Source organism: Delphinapterus leucas, chromosome 2 (assembly GCF_059928025.1).
Source record: "Delphinapterus leucas isolate spDelLeu-1000000601 "Yukka" chromosome 2, BTC_Dleu_Yukka2, whole genome shotgun sequence".
NCBI lineage: Eukaryota > Metazoa > Chordata > Mammalia > Artiodactyla > Monodontidae > Delphinapterus > Delphinapterus leucas.
Genome location: NC_143130.1, coordinates 33,264,247 through 33,280,458, shown reverse-complemented (window position 1 = coordinate 33,280,458; position 16,212 = coordinate 33,264,247). Strand labels below are relative to the sequence as shown.

Below are 16,212 nucleotides of genomic sequence, written 5' to 3'. Positions count from 1 at the left end.
CTTGTCTATGTGTAATTTGAGTACACAACAATAATAACCTACAGACAGGAAGAGGTACCCAGGGTTCTGGCTCTCCCCTAGAAGAAGATAGAAATACCAATTAACATGAGATTTATTACAACAGGATAACCACAAAAATAATAGAAAAATATTGATCACCTCAAAACTAACAAAGTTTTGAAAAATTTAATCAATTTAAAATGAGGAAACAAAAGGAATCAAAACACAGAAAATACAGAGTAAACAAAGATTTAGTGTCAGATCAGTCATCACATCAATGAAAATGGGCTAAATGCTTCCATTCAAAAAAACAGTTTTATACAGCAGAAATAATACAACATTGTAAGTCAACTATACTTCAGTTAAAGACAAACCAAAACCAAAACAGTTTTATAAGAAATATACCTAAATGTTAAAATACAAGAATTAAAAGTAGAAGAATGGGGAAAGATAGAGTATGTAAACTCTACCCCGATATAAACAGTTATAACTTTATTAATACCAAAGTAGATTCTAAGGTAAGAAGTATTCCTAAAGATAAAAAGAAGACTTAATAAAGACAGAGGTTTAATTCAAAATGAAAATATAGCAATTTAATATGATATATACCTAGTAAGTGACAGAATCCCAGGAAAATAGACAAAACTACAGTAACAGGGGATACAATAAACAGTGGTGAGCACAAGCAGTGATAAAATATGTTAGTAGAATTTAATCCTCTACACGTCAAAAACATTTCATTTAAGGATGAAATGGTACACGCTTTTCCTCTGTTATCAGCAACAAGAAAAGGTTGCTTACTGCCACCACTACTATTCAACAGTCTACTGGATGTCTTAAGTAATGCAGAGAAAATTCTGTATCATCGCTATATCTATATAGAAAACCAAATTTACAAGATTTAAACCCCAGAAAAACACTACAGTTATTTATGGATGACAATTGTTATATAAAAGATCCAAATTAATTATTAGATTAATTATTAGAATTAACAAATTAGTTTTTTTCATAATTGCTTGATTAAAGATCAATATATCCAAGTGAATTTTATCTCTATATACCAGCAAGAAACTGAAAGAGAAATTTTAAAAATTTAATTTTAAAAGCATCAAAAATACCAAATATCAAGGGAGAAGTCCAACAAATGCAAGAGCTTTATATGGAAAACTATGAAATGTTACCAAGAGAAATTAAAGAATGTTTGAATAAATAGATAAACATACCAAGTTCGTGCATCAAAAAAAATTAATATTGTAATTTGTTAATTCTCCACAAAATGATGTATAGATTCAAGGAATCCTAACATAATTCCATTTATTTTAGGGGATTTGTCAAGTAGATTCTATAATGTTTATGGATATTCAGAGGATGAAGAATATTAAAGACACTTAGAAAAAATAAGATAGCAGGACTTCATCTAGGTTAACAGTTCTCATGATAAAACTACAGTACAATAACCAAACTGTATGGTCTTTATGCAAGGATGGATCAATACACCAATGGAATAGAACATAATATGGAAATACACCACGTGCTTCTGAACACTTTCTCTGTGACACAGGATATTGCATAGGCATGGGGGAGTGGCAGTCTTTTTAATAAACAGTATTGGGACATTGGGTTTGCACAAAGGAAAAAAAATGGAGCTAACTCCTATCTCACACTGTTGACATGAACTTAATTCCAACTGTATTCTGAAACTGTAGGTGGAAAACAAATTTTTTCTCAGAAAATAACGTCCCCGTCTGAGCTCATTGACACCCTCCACATTTACTTCTCTGCCTACTTCCCTCACCACCATCCCTAAGAGGCTCTCCCGTGCAGTGACCAGCCACCTAATGGCCAAATCAAGGATTCCTTTCAGTCTCTTTCCTACTTAACCTTCTCCTCTTCATTATACTGTGAGCTCCTTGAGAATAGAAACCGTGTCTTCATCATCGTTACGTATCCATTCCCTAGCAGAGAGAAGGCATGTAACGAGGGCTCAGTTTTGTCTTTTTACTGAGCTGGTCCGAAACACTCAGCTTCCATGACAGCTTTTCCCCCATCTTGGCTCCTTATCATTTTGCTCCATGAGTTTCCCATAATTTCCTTCTCCTTTAAAAGTTGTGGTCTTCATATGACATTTGCTTCATATTCTTCTTATTCTCCACTTATTCTGGGTTATTTCAATAGAAGCCAGAGACTCAGTTACCACCTATATTGTTTAAAATGCCACAGATCCTTTTCTCTTTTGCAGACATCCATGGATGTCTGATCATTTCTGGACTTGATCTATATGCACAGGTACCATAGCACATAAATTCAGCATGTTTCATACTAAATTCACCATAACCACACCACTCCCAAAACTTCCTCCATTTCCAGTATTCCCAGACTCAGTGATATCTCCCTCTACTTGGTTACTCAAGTGAGAACCACAGGGCATATATTTTCAATAGGTCTCTTGATTTCATCTACATCATTTCCTTCCTGGAATATTGCAGCTGGTTTCCCTGTTTCTGGCCATGTTCTGTTCTTACCCATTGCCCTCACACCTTCTAAGATGCTCATTTCTCAGTGCAAGGCTAATTGGTTCACTGCTTTGTGTCAATTTCTCCTCATTGCCTACAGACTCAATTGGGACCTTCTCAGCAAGGCATACCTGATCCTCTTCATGATCTCAGCCTGCTTGTTCCTCTAGCATAGTTCCTGGTCAGTTCCACAAATTCACCCTGTGAAAAAGCCTCACTAAACTATGTGCACTTCCCTCATGCAATGACGCAATACTTTGCCTGTTCTCCTGACTCATCCTTCAACTCAAGATGACTGTCATCACCTCCTCTGTGAATGTACCCCATGAGGCAGTTAGAAGCTCCATTTTTCCCCTTCATATTATGTTATAGATATCCCTACATCATAGCAATGACTGCGTTTTTTTATAACTATTTATACATCAACATCACCTGTATGACCTGTGATCTTTCAAGGAAAGCATGTTTAGCTTCCTATGTCTTTGTAGGAGAAGTAGTATGATACAGTTGAGCATCTTTTGAGGGAAACAGATAATTTAGTTATCTGCTCTGCAAGTAGATCTGAACATTTGTATTAGATAGTTAATTTCTGCAAGTGTCTGGTCTTTAACTAAAAGAATGGTATAAAGCAAGATGGAGAATACTTGTGCACTGTCTGGCACATAGAATGTTCTCAGTAAATGGTAGCTGCATCATTACTAGTATTGTCATTATTGTTATTGTTAATTCCCCAGCACCAGTCTCAATGTCTGGTACCTATTAGGAATCCAGCTTGAGTGTTTAATGAATGATTTATATATGCATAAAATGTATATGATGTGACAGTTTGGTTGACATTGACTCCACCTAATAAACATTGGACTCCAAACATTTTTTGCGTTATGTGGGCCTCTCACTGTTGTGGCCTCTCCCGTTGCGGAGCACAGGCTCCGGACGCGCTGGCTCAGCGGCCATGGCTCACGGGCCCAGCCGCTCTGCGGCATGTGGGATCCTCCCGGACCGGGGCACGAACCCGTGTCCCCCGCATCGGCAGGCGGACTCTCAACCACTGTGCCACCAGGGAAGCCCTCCAAACAACTTTTAAAATACTTCTTTTTAAATTGCAGATATTCATTAAATCTTTATTGAGTGGATTTTTCTGTGGCCTTTTGCTTCTTTCAAAGAAGCATATTTAATTTCTTCACTTACTGCCACTTACAAATTTATAGACAGTAATACATTTATAGAGTCTATGGATTCAACCAAAGATTTTATCTAACAGATTTTTGAGAAGAAGTTAAGGTTTAGGCTTTGAAAATAAGCCTGGTTTAATATACTCAATTCTCATGAGCAGTTTTTAAAGATATTGAGAAATAACATTAAAATATTACGTACTATGCACAGTCTAAGATTACAGTTTTCCTGTTTAATTCATGTCTGAATTATAGAACTTTCAGGATATATTAATAAAAAGTATCTGGAGTGTTTGTAGATTTAGTTTTTAAAAAGTTTTTTAAAAAGTCTTCCTCTAAAAATTAAAAAGTGTGTATGGAAACAAAAAAGACCCCGAATAACCTAAACAACCTTGAGAAAGAAGAATGGAGCTGGAGGAATCAGGCTCCCTGGCTTTGGACAATACTATAAAGCTACAGCAATCAAAACAATATGGTACTGACAGAAAAAAAGAAATATAAATCAATGGTACAGGATAGAAAGCCCAGAGATAAACCCATGCACATATGGCCAATTAATCTAAGACAAAGGAGGCAAGATTATATAATGGAGCAAAGATCATCTCTTCAGTGAGTGGTTCTGAGAAAACTGAACAGCTACATGTAAAAGAATGAACTTAGGACATTCTCTAACACAGTATAGAAAAATAAACCCAAAATGGATTAAAGACCTAAAAATAAGACCAAATACTCTAAAAATCCTAGAGGAAAACATAGCCAGAGCTCTGTTTGACATAAATTTCAGGAATATTTTTTTGATCTGTCTCACAGACTAATGGAAATAAAACCAAAAATAAACAAATGGGACCTAATTAAACTTAAAAACTCTTGCACAGCAAAGGAAATCGTAACCAAAAAGAAAAGACATCCTATGGACTGGGAGAAAATATTTTTAAATGATACAATGAACAAGAGATTAATTTCCAAAATATACAAACAGCTCATACAGCTCAATAAAAAAAAAAAAAAAAATCCAAAAATGTACAGGAGATTTAAATAGACATTTCTCCAAAGAAGATATAAAAATGGCCAACAGAGGGCTTCCCTGGTGGCGCAGTGGTTGAGGGTCCGCCTGATGATGCAGGGGACATGGGTTCGTGCCCCGGTCCGGGAGGATCCTGCATGCCGCGGAGCGGCTGGGCCCGTGGGCCACGGCCGCTGGGCCTGTGCGTCCGGAGCCTGTGCTCCGCAACGGGAGAGGCCACAGAAGTGAGAGGCCCGTGTACCGCAACAACAACAACAACAACAAAATGGCCAACAGGTACATAAAAAATGCTCAATATCATTATTAGAAAAATGCAATTCAAATCTATATTGAGGAATCACCTCAAATCATTCAGAATGGCCATCATCAAAAAGGCTACAGGTGATAAATTCCAGAGAGCGTGGGGGGAAAAAGGAACCCTCCTACACTGTTGGTGGGAATGTAAATTTGCATGTGCTATTCTGTACTTGATATTTCTTTTCACTCAGTGAAGTAATCAACTCAAGTCTAACATGGCCCAACAGACTCCTGTCTTTTTCCATACCTTCTCCTTTCACATCCCTCCCAATCTCAGGAAGTCACAATGAAGTTCTAGGAGGTTCATCAAAACCTGCCTGTCCTTATGCCTCACCTTCACAGTAAGAGCAAAGTGCTACTGTTTCTGCCTCCAGGACATCCCCAAAGGTGTCCCTAGGGCCATTCAAGTGCAAGCCAGGATCCCCTGCCAGGAGTAGCAAAGGGTCTCCTGCTGGTGTCCTGCTTCCTTGTTAACTATCACAGAATGGTCCAGCAGCAACCAGGGGTACTGGGAAATATGCATCAAGCCACGTCACTCCCCTACTCACAAGATTTGATTGGTGCCCTATTAAGCCCCTACCTGGGTGGTCTCACCCCACCTCTCCAGCCTCCTTTTCCTGGTTTCCCCAAAGTTCAAGGTCATGCAGGTTCTCTCCTCTTCCTCTGGGACCCTGCACAGCAGCCAATACTAGACCCACAGTGCCCCCTGGTGGCTAGAGATGCAAAAGCTCCGGACAGCTGGGCAAGGGGTGAGGCCCGGAGGAAGCGAGGTGGGAGGACAGGACACTGGATTTGAAAAAGGTCTTGAAGAGCAAAAGCTTAGAAGACCAAGAGTGTTAGATTTATAGAGGAAAGTCTAATTGAGACCCCTCTGGGATGGCCCTGCTCGCTGGGTTATGGAAATGGAGCTGGAACCAGAGAGCAGTTGGCCTCTGGATGGGCCTCAAGCTCGACTCCAGAAACTCTCATGAGACCTCTGACCATGTCTGTGCAGGAGACGATGCTGAACATTTTGGGTCCTAGACCCTGAGTCACCTTCCTCCTGCAGGCTCCTCTCTTCCATTTGCAGGGCTGGGTGTGAGGGGCTCCTGGAGAGAGGTGGCATCAGAACTACACAGGGGGTCAGTGTCATTAACAGGAAGATAGATGGAGGTTCGGGGTCACTCAGCCCTGAGGACAACCTTGCAGCATCCCAGGCCTTTCCAAGTTTTTACTTTTCCAAGGTCTGAAGAGTTGTGCTCTGGGAACATAGGTGGGAAGAGTTTGGAGGTGGCTTTAGTGGCTGTGCACAGTGAGCACCAGGGCTGCTGGGGAGGAAATTCCAGTTGAGATGAGGACTTGTGCTTCTATTCAGAAGTTCAGGGGGCATCAGTTACTTCCCAAGATCCCTGTGAGTTTTGAAAGAAAACATACTTCAGGTTTACCAGCATCCTGTATTTCTCTACACTCTGCCTGTTTGCAGGGGATTGAATGTTTTAGACCTCAGGATCCATATTAAATATCTTTTTGGCAAAACAGTCACGCAGATGGCCAACAGGTACTGAAAAGATGCTCAGCATCACTAATCAGGGAAATGCAAAGCAAAACCACAAGGAGATATCACTTCACACCTTTTAGAATAAATGTCATCAAAAGGACAAGAGATAACAAGTGTTGGGGAGGGTGTGGAGAAAAGGGAGACCTTGGCCACTGTTGCTGGGAATGTAAGTTGGTGCAGCCACTGTGCAAGAGTGTGGAGGTTCCTCCAAAGACTAAAAATAGAACTATCATAAGATCCAACAATTCCAATTCTAGGTATATATTGAAGGAAATGAAATCACGTTCTCAAAAGGATATCTGCAGCCCCAAGTTCACTGCAGCATTATTTGCAATAGCCAAGATATGGAAACAATCTAAGTGTCCCTCAATGGGTGGAGAAAATGTGATATATCTATATAGAAACCAATCAATCTATCATCTATTTATCTCTCTATATAGAAATGTGTATATATCTGCCATACAAAGAAAAAATTTCTGCCATATTCCACAAAAAGAAAGGCCTTTGAGGGCATGATGCTAAGTTAAGTATGTCAGAGAAAGTTAGTGTATGTTCTCACTTACAAGTGGAATCTAAAAAACTCCTCTTTTTCTTTCTTCAGTGGAAGCTTCTTATACTGTCTCTTTATTTCCAATTCACTGTACATTGGCTCTTGATTTTCAAAAGTGATAATGCCCTTATGTTCATCACTGGTCATGTAAATGATCTGATAATAAAAAATGTTCAATAAAATACAGAAAAGGTGAGTGGAAATATAAAGGAAATTCACAGAACTTTATGATCACTGTTGCTTTCATCTTAATGGTCACCTTCTGGAGATCTCAGCATGTTGATCTAAGATGCTCACAAATGTGAATTACATCATTCTCTTACCAATCCAGGTCCATTTGCCTGATGATCAGCAAGGCAAATGCCAAGATTCCAAGGTTTGCAGCAGAGAAACGGTTTATTTACAAGGGAATCAAGGGAGGAGACAGGAGAACAAGTTTGAGATCTATCACTTCAAAGGGAAGGGAGCAGGGGTATTTAGGGGTGAAGAGTAGAGGGAGGTTGGAGGTGAAGGGAAAGGCGATTGAAGGCAGGAAAAATGTGAGGTTATCGCTGTTCTGTGCAGGCATGTCTCTGTTACATGCTAGTTCATGGGATGCATGTTCAGAATATGGTGGCATTAGCATGAGCTAAGGATGGAGCTTTTGGCCCCCTCATTTCAAATGGTCATCCACTGTGCACTCACACAGGCCCAATTGAATGTGTGATGGTCTTGTCTGGTTTGAACAGAGCAAGACTAGATTCATGACCTGAAAAAAACAACTTAACCAACCATTACTATAGTGACCCATCTGTCAGAGGAGTTATCTACAGGCAGTGGTTAAAGGAGTCTTGTAATATATTGTCTAAGCTATGGGAAACTTTCAGGGTATGCAATTCGCAGGAACAATGAATGCAAGCTTGACGGTGAAGGCATGTTACAAGAGGAGGAAACCCTCATCTGCTGTTCTGTGAGACAAACTCAAGAATATCTATTAGTTACCAGTTTCTGTTAACCCTATGAGATGGGTTTCAATTCCACAAGGATTGGGTCCATGTAACTTTCACTTGCTAAACTCCATGTAGGCCTGGTGGAACCCAGGTATATAATAAACTTTTGTTAAGACATGATCTGAAATAATGAATGAAAGAATGATCGCTATATTCACAGGGAATTTTATTTAAGAACGGATTGATTATAAAGTCAGTCACGGGACCTGTATTTTACTTTAACGTGCTATGGACAACACCTTTTTTTTTTAAACGTCTTTATTGGAGTATAATTGCTTTACAATGTTGTGTTTGTTTCTGCTGTATAACAGAGTGAATCAGCTATATGTATACATATATCACCATATCCCCTCCCTCTTGTGTCTCCCTCCCACCCTCCCTATCCCAGCCCTCTAGGTGGTCACAAAGCACCGAGCTGATCTCCCTGTGCTATGCGGCTGCTTCCCACTAGCTATCTGTTTTACATTTGGTAGTGTATATATGTCCATGCCACTCTCTCACTTCGTCCCAGCTTACCCTTCCCCCTCCCCGTGTCCTCAAGTCCATTCTCTACATCTGTGTCTTTATTCCTGTCCTGCCCCTAGGTTCATCAGAACCATTTTTTTACAGATTCCATATATATGTGTTAGCATATGGTATTTGTTTTTTCCTTCCTGACTTACTACACTCTGTATGACAGTCTCTAGGTCCGTCCATGTCTCTACGAATGACCCAATTTCATTCCTTTTTATGGCTGAGTAATATTCCATTGTATGTATGTACCACATCTTCTTTATCCATTCGTCTATCGATGGACACTTAGGTTGCTTCCATATCCTGGCTATTGTAAATAGTGCTGCAGTGAACTTTGTAGTACATGCTTCTTTTTGCATTATGGTTTTCTCAGGGTATATGCCCAGTAGTGGGATTGCTGGGTCATATGGTAGTTCTATTTTTAGGTGTTTAAGGAATGCCCATACATTTCTTCATAGTGGCTGTATCAATTTACATTCCCACCAACAGTGCAAGAGGGTTTCCTTTTCTCCACACCCTCTCCAGAATTTATTGTTTGTAAAATTTTTGATGATGGCCATTCTGACCAGTGGGAGGTGACACCTCATTGTAGTTTTGATTCGCATTTCTCTAATAATTACTGACGTTGAGCATCTTTTCATATGCTTCTTGGCCATCTGTATGTCTTCTTTGGAGAAATGTCTATTTAGGTCTTCTGCCCATTATTTGATTGGGTTGTTTGTTTTTTTGATATTGAGCTGCATGAGCTGCGTCTGGTCCTGGACTTCTGTTTTTTGATATTGAGCTGTTTGTGTATTTTGGAAATTAATCTATTGTCCGTTGTTTCACTTGCAAATATTTTCTCCCATTCTGAGGGCTGTCTTTACGTCTTGTTTAGGGTTTCCTTTGCCGTGCAAAAGCTTTTAAGTTTAATTAGGTCCCGTTACTGTTTTATTTTCATTACTCGAAGATGTGGGTCAAAAAAGATCTTGCTGCGATCATATGTCAAAGTGTGTTCTGCCTATGTTTTCCTTTCAGAGTTTTATAGTGTCCGGCCTTACATTTAGGTCTTTAACCCATTTTGAGTTTATTTTTGTGTATCGTGTTAGGAAGTGTTCTAATTTCATTCTTTTACATGTAGCTGTCCTGTTTTCCCAGCACCACTTATTGAACAGGCTATCTTTTCTCAATTGTATATTCTTGCCTCCTTTGTCATAGATTAGGTGACTATAGGTGTGTGGGTTTATCTCTGGGCTTTCTATCCTGTACCATTGATCTATATTTCTGTTTTTGTGCCAGTACCATATTGTCTTGATTACTGTAACTTAGTATTATAGTCTGAAGTCAGGGAGCCTGATTCCTCCAGCTCTGTTTTTCTTTCTCAAGGTTGCTTTAGCTATTCAGGGTCTTCTGTGTTTCCATACAAATTGTAAACTTTTTTCTTCTAATTTTGTGAAAAATGCCATTGGTAAGTCAATAGGGATTGCACTGAATCTGTAGAATGCTTTGGGTAGTGTAGTCATTTTCACAAGATTGATTTTTCCAATCCAATAACATGATATATTTCTCCATCTGTCTGTGTCATCTTCGATATCTTTCATCAGTGTTTTATAGTTTTCTGAGTACATGTCTTTTGCCTCCTTAGGTAGGCTTATTCCTAGGTAGTTTATTCTTTTTGTTGTGGTGGTAAATGGGATTATTTCCTTAATTTCTCCTTCTAATCTTTCATTGTTAGTTTATAGGAATGCAAGAGATTCCTGTGTAGTACTTTTGTATCCTGCAACTTTACCAAATTCATTGATTAGTTCCAGTAGTTTTCTGGTAGCATCTTTAGGATTTTCTATGTATAGTATCATGTCATTTGCAAACAGTGACAATTTTACTTCTTCTTTCCAATTTGTAGTCCTTTCATTTCTTTTTCTTCTCTGATTTGCCTTGGTTAGGACTTCCATAACTATGTTGAATAACAGTGGTGAGATGGATATCGTTGTCTTGTACCTGACCTTAGAGGAAATGCTTTCAGCTTTTCACCATTGAGAATGATGTTTGCTGGGGGTTTGTTGTATATGGCCTTTATTATGTTGAGGTGGGTTCCCTCTATGTTTACTTTCTGGAGAATTTTTATCATAAGTGGGTGTTGAATTTTGTCAAAAGCTTTTTCTGCATCTATTTAGATGATCATATGGTTTTTATTCTTTAATTTGTTAATATGGTGTATCACATTGATTGACTTGCATATCCTGAAGAATCCTTGCATTCCTGGGATAAATCCCACTTGGTCATGGTGTATGATCCTTTTAACGTGTTGTTGGATTCTGTTTGCTAACATTTTGTTAAGGATTTTTGCATCTATATTCATCAGAGAAATTAACCCGTAATTTTCTTTTATTTTTTTCTGATATCTTTGTATGGTTTTGGTATTGGGTGATAGTGGCCTCATAGAATGAGTTTAGGATTGTTCCATCCTCTGCATTTTTTTGGAAGAGTTTGAGAAGGATAGGTTTTAGCTCTTCTCTCAATGTTTGATAGAATTCACATGTGAAGCCATCTGGTCCTGGACTTCTGTTTGTTGGAAGATCTTTAATTTCAGTTTCAATTTCATTGCTTGTGATTGGTCTGTTTATATTTTCTAATTCTTCCTGTTTTAATCTTGGAAAGTTGTACCTTTCAAAGAACTTGTCCATTTCTTCAGGGTTGTCCATTTACTGACATATAGTTGGTTGTAGCAGTGTCTTATGATCCTTTGTATTTCTGCAGTGTCAGTTGTAATTTCTCCTTTTTCACTTCTAATTTTATTGATTTGAGTCCTCTCCCTTTATTTCTTGATGAGTCTGGCTAAAGGTTTATTAATTTTGTTTATCTTCTCAAAGAACCATCTTCAAGTTTTATTGATATTTGTTATTCTTTTCTTCATTTATTTCTGCTCTGATCCTTATGATTTCTTTTCCTTCAACTAACTTTGGGTTTTCTTTGTTCTTCTTTCTCTAGTTGCTTTAGGTGTAAGCTTAGCTTGTTTATTTGAGATTTTACTTGTTTCTTGACATGAGATTGAATTGTTATAAACTTCCCTCTTAGAACTGCTTTTGTGTCCCATAGGTTTTGGTTCATCGTGTTTTCATTGTCATTTGTTTCTATGTATATTTTTATGTCCTCTTTGATTTCTTCAGTGATCTCTTGGTTATTTACCAGTGCACTGTTTAGCTTCCATGTATTTGTGTTTTTTACAGTTTTTTTCCCCCCCTGTAATTGATTTCCAATCTCACAGCATTGTGGTCAGAAAACATGCTTGATACAATTTCAATTTTCTTAAATTTTCCGATGCTTGATTTGTGACCTAAGATGTGATCTATCCTGGAGAATGTTCCCTGTGCACTTGAGAAGTGTATTCTGCCGCTTTCGGGTGGAATATCCTGTAAATGTCAAGTAAATCGATCTGGTTTATTGGTTCATTTAAAGCTTGTGTTTCCTTATTTATTTTCTGTCTGGATGATCTGTCCATTAGTGTAAATGGGGTGTTAAAGTCCCCCACTATAATTGTGTTATTGTTGATTTCCCATTTTATGGCTGTTAGCCTTTGCCTTACGTATTGAGGTGCTCCTATGTGGGGTGCATAAATATTTATAACTGTTATATTTTCTTCTTGGATTGATTCCCTCATCATTATATAGTGTCCTTCCTTATCTCTTGTAACAGTCTTTATTTCAAAGTCCGTTTTATCTGATATGAGTATTGCTACTTCAGCTTTCTTGTGATTTACATTTGTATAGAATAACTTTTTCCAATCCCTCACTTTCAGTCTGTATGTGTCCCTAGGTCTGAAGTGGGTCTCTTGTAGACAGCATATATAAGGGTCTTGTTTTTGTATCCATTCAGCCAGTCTGTGTCTTTTGGTTGGAGCATTTAATACATTTACATTCAAGGTAATTATCAACATGTATGTTCCTATTAACATTTTCTTAATTGTTTGGGCTTGTTTTTGTTGGTCTTTTTCTTCTCGTTTCCTGCCTAGAGAAGTTCCTTTAGCATTTGTTGTAAAGCTGGTTTGGTGGTGCTGAATTCTCTTAGCTTTTGCTTTTCTGTAAAGGTTTTAATTTCTCTGTCAAATCTGAATGAGATCCTTGCTGGATAGAGTAATCTTGGTTGTCGGTTTTTCCCTTTCATCACTTTAAATATATCCTGCTACTCCCTTCTAGCTTGCAGAGTTTCTGTTGAAAAATCAGCTGATAACCTTATGGGGATTCCCTAGTATGTTATTTGCTGCTTTTAATATTTTTTCTTTGAATTTAATTTTTGTTGGTTTAATTAATATGTGTCTTGGTGTGTTTCTCCTAGGGTTTATCCTATATGGGGCTCTCGACGCTTCCTGGACTTGGGTGGCTATTTCCATTCCCATGTTAGGGAACTTTTGAAATATAACCTTTTCAAATATTTTCTCAGACCCTTTCTCTTTCTTTTCTTCTTCTGAGACCCCTATAATTCAAATGTTGGTGCATTTAATGTTGTCCCAGAGGTCTCTGAGACTGTCCTCAGTTCTTTTCATCCTTTTTTCTTTATTCTGCTCCATGGCAGTTATTTCCACCATTCTAACTTCCAGCTCACTTATTTGTTCTTCTGCCTCAGTTATTCTGCTATTGATTCCTTCTAGTGTATTTTTCATTTCAGTTATTGTGTTGTTCATCACTGTTTGCTCTTTAGTTCTCTTCTAGGTCTTTGTTAAACATTTTTTATATTATCACGATCCCTGACTCCATTCTATTTCTGAAAGTTTCTATCATCTTTACTATCATTGCTCTGAATTCTTTTTCAGGTAGGTTGCCTATTTCCTTTTCATTTATTTGATCTTGTAGGTTTTTACCTTGCCCCTTCATCTGTAACAATTTTTTTGGTCGTCTCTTTTTTTTTCTTTTTTCTTTTTTTTTTTTTTTTTGATGGGTGAAGCTGTGTTCCTGTCTTCCTGGTTGTTTGCCCTGAGGCATCCAGCACTGGAGTTTGCAGGCAGTTGGATAGAGCCGAGTCTCCGTGCTGAGACGAGGATCTCTGGGAGACCTCACTCTGATGAATATTCCCTGTGGTTTGAGTTTCTCTGTTAGTCCAGTAGTTTGGACTTGGCACTCCCATCACATGAGTCAGACCTGACCCCCGGCCTGGGAACCAAGATCCCACGAACCACGTGGCACATCAAAAGAAAAACAAAAGGAACAGTACAGTAACAAAGAATAATAAAATTAGAAAAATTAAAAATTCATTAGAAAAAATAAAAATATAAGTTAAACAACAAAAGAAAGGTAAAACAGGACCAAACAGCCAAAAAAAAAAAAAAAAAGGGCACGGGGACAAACCAAAACGAGCAGACCAATAATAAAGAATAAAAAATAAAATAAATTAGAAAAATTAAAAATTAGAAAAAATTAAAATATAAATGAAACAGCAATAACAATGAGGTAAAACAGAACCACAGCCTCAAAAAAAAGAAAAACGTAGGAAAAAAAGGGCCAGAAAAGTCCTTGGCTGTGGAGGGTGGGGCTTAGGTGGGGGTGGGGTTTAGGGTGGGGTCGAGGTCTAGGCTCAGGACCCACACAGCCTGGAAAAGGCAGCATGGCTGGAGAGGGCCTCAGAGTGTGTACAGAGATAAGGCCCTAGGCGGGGATGCAGTGGTAGGGCTTAGGCCCAGCGCAGGTGGAGGGGGACTTGGAGGGCAGGGGATCTGGCCCAGGAGCTCAGCAGGCTCTTGGGGGCCCGAGTAGGCAGGGGAAATGCTGGCCTAGTTCCCTTCTGATCCTCCAGTCCCCCAAGGGTTTCTCCCCGTCCCTGCTGATCCCCTCATTGTGGGTGGGCCCCTCCTGAGCAAGGGAGTAGCTTCCTCTGCTGCTCTTCTTACCTGCAAAACAAAGCAGGTTAAGTTGCAGAACCCCAGTCTCCTTGTCAGAGTGCAGTTGTGATAGTGGAACAGTCACCTTGCCAAATTCCACAGTTTCAGTGGGGAATGTCCCTGCCTCCCTGCCTTATATAGGGCTTTAAGGTCACGTGATCTCCTTGAGTCTTTCTCACCCAAGGAATTTTCTCTCTCACCTTTTTTCACACCTTACATCAAAAGGTGTGACCGCAAGTTGTGCTGTAGTGTTTTCATGCATTTTAGGCTTATCTGGACATTTGTGTCTATTTTTAGCAGTATATTTATTTTTGGAAAGAACAATTTTTCTTTTTTTAGTATGCCTATGTTTTTCTAAATTGCACAATGCTTATCATGGTAAAATATAGAGAACATAATATTTACTATTTAAATATCGCTTGGAGTGTATTTCCTAGGGCCTCCCTTATCTTCGTATATTAGTGCAAACAGCAACATCACCGAAGTACTAAGCTCTAACAGCCACACATACTCTCCATAGAGAAGAGAAAATGAAATAGAATTTTTATTCAGTAAAATGGCAATCATACAAACATGGGATGCCTTCATTTAATACTTTCATACACGCATTTGAACATCAAAGCAAGTGTGCCTACTTCTGAAAAAATAGGCTTTTCCATATGACAAAAGATGAGTCTACCTTTGTTTATAGGTTTACCTGGGGAATCTTTTCTGATCTGGTAGACTGGTAGCTTCATAGCTGGGTATTTGAATTCTTTTCTTTTTAGCTTTTATCTTGGTGTGGGGTTTCATTTTCTTTATCATATGGTCAAATGAAGAGGTTTCAGGTAGGAAGGAACGAATAATGATTTGGCCTATCCAAGCCTATGGAAAGATAGCTACTACTTTGCATCACAGCACTTGGTTGGGATTTTATGAATCCCAGTGGTTATGTCCATGTCACCGCATGGCCATCTTCATGAAATATATAGCATGCAGAATGATTTCTCAGTCGGTTTCAGAATTTCTTATTAAGGATCTCTCAATTGCAATCTGGCATGCTAACCCAAACTAAACTCAAGAAATGCCATGAGTGGAATACAGAATTAGAAATTTTACTATTTCTAGAGGAAAAGACAGGCTATACAATGCTTCATATTATTCCTAATCCGTGAATGACTGGGTCATGAAGAATGGATAATGCCTAGACAGAATGTGCAATTTCCCCCCTTAAGACCTCAGATGTTATTTATCATTTCTATTCCCCATTCTTTGGGAGGCAGAGACTAATCTCTGAGCTAAGTTTCTTGCATTTCATAGGACCATGACCTTGGCAGAAAAATGGGTGGAGGTGGGGAGAGAAATTGCTTTAACAAAACACATTGTAAAATATCCATCTAATATCAATCATCTTTGTATGAATATATGTATGTGAGTATGAATGTCTATCTTTGTATCTATACATCTCTCTATTGACCTACCAAATTTTTTTTCTCATTCCCTACAATTCATGGGTTCTATTTCACTCCCTTTACAAGCCATATAAGTTACAAATAAATTTGTGATTCATTCAAACGGCGCCCCATCATTTTTGATAGTTTCTAAATATGTTGAAATTTCATTTTCCAGTATCTTTGTTCATTGGACTGTTTGAAATATCATTTAAAAGTAGGTTATAGCCAGTAAAGCAACCGTATGCCAATAAAAATTAATTTAAAATATAGGTTAACCAATTTTTTCTTACTGTCTGGGAATTTTCTATCAAGTGTGAAGAAAGAGTTTCCTGACTT

The 16,212-nt window shown here is 38.5% G+C and overlaps 1 long non-coding RNA gene across 2 annotated transcripts in view; it reads left to right on the top strand.

The window, feature by feature from the left end:
- Nucleotides 1-16,212, top strand: part of LOC111164685 (uncharacterized) — a 73,420-nt gene that overhangs the window by 37,821 nt on the left and 19,387 nt on the right. The window contains exon 3 of one of the 2 annotated variants that reach the window (XR_002642139.3): nucleotides 1-16,212. This exon is cut by the window's left edge and continues 22,094 nt beyond it. The exons of the other annotated variant lie outside the window; for it this stretch is intronic. This is a non-coding gene — a long non-coding RNA (uncharacterized LOC111164685). 2 annotated transcript variants of the gene reach the window in all.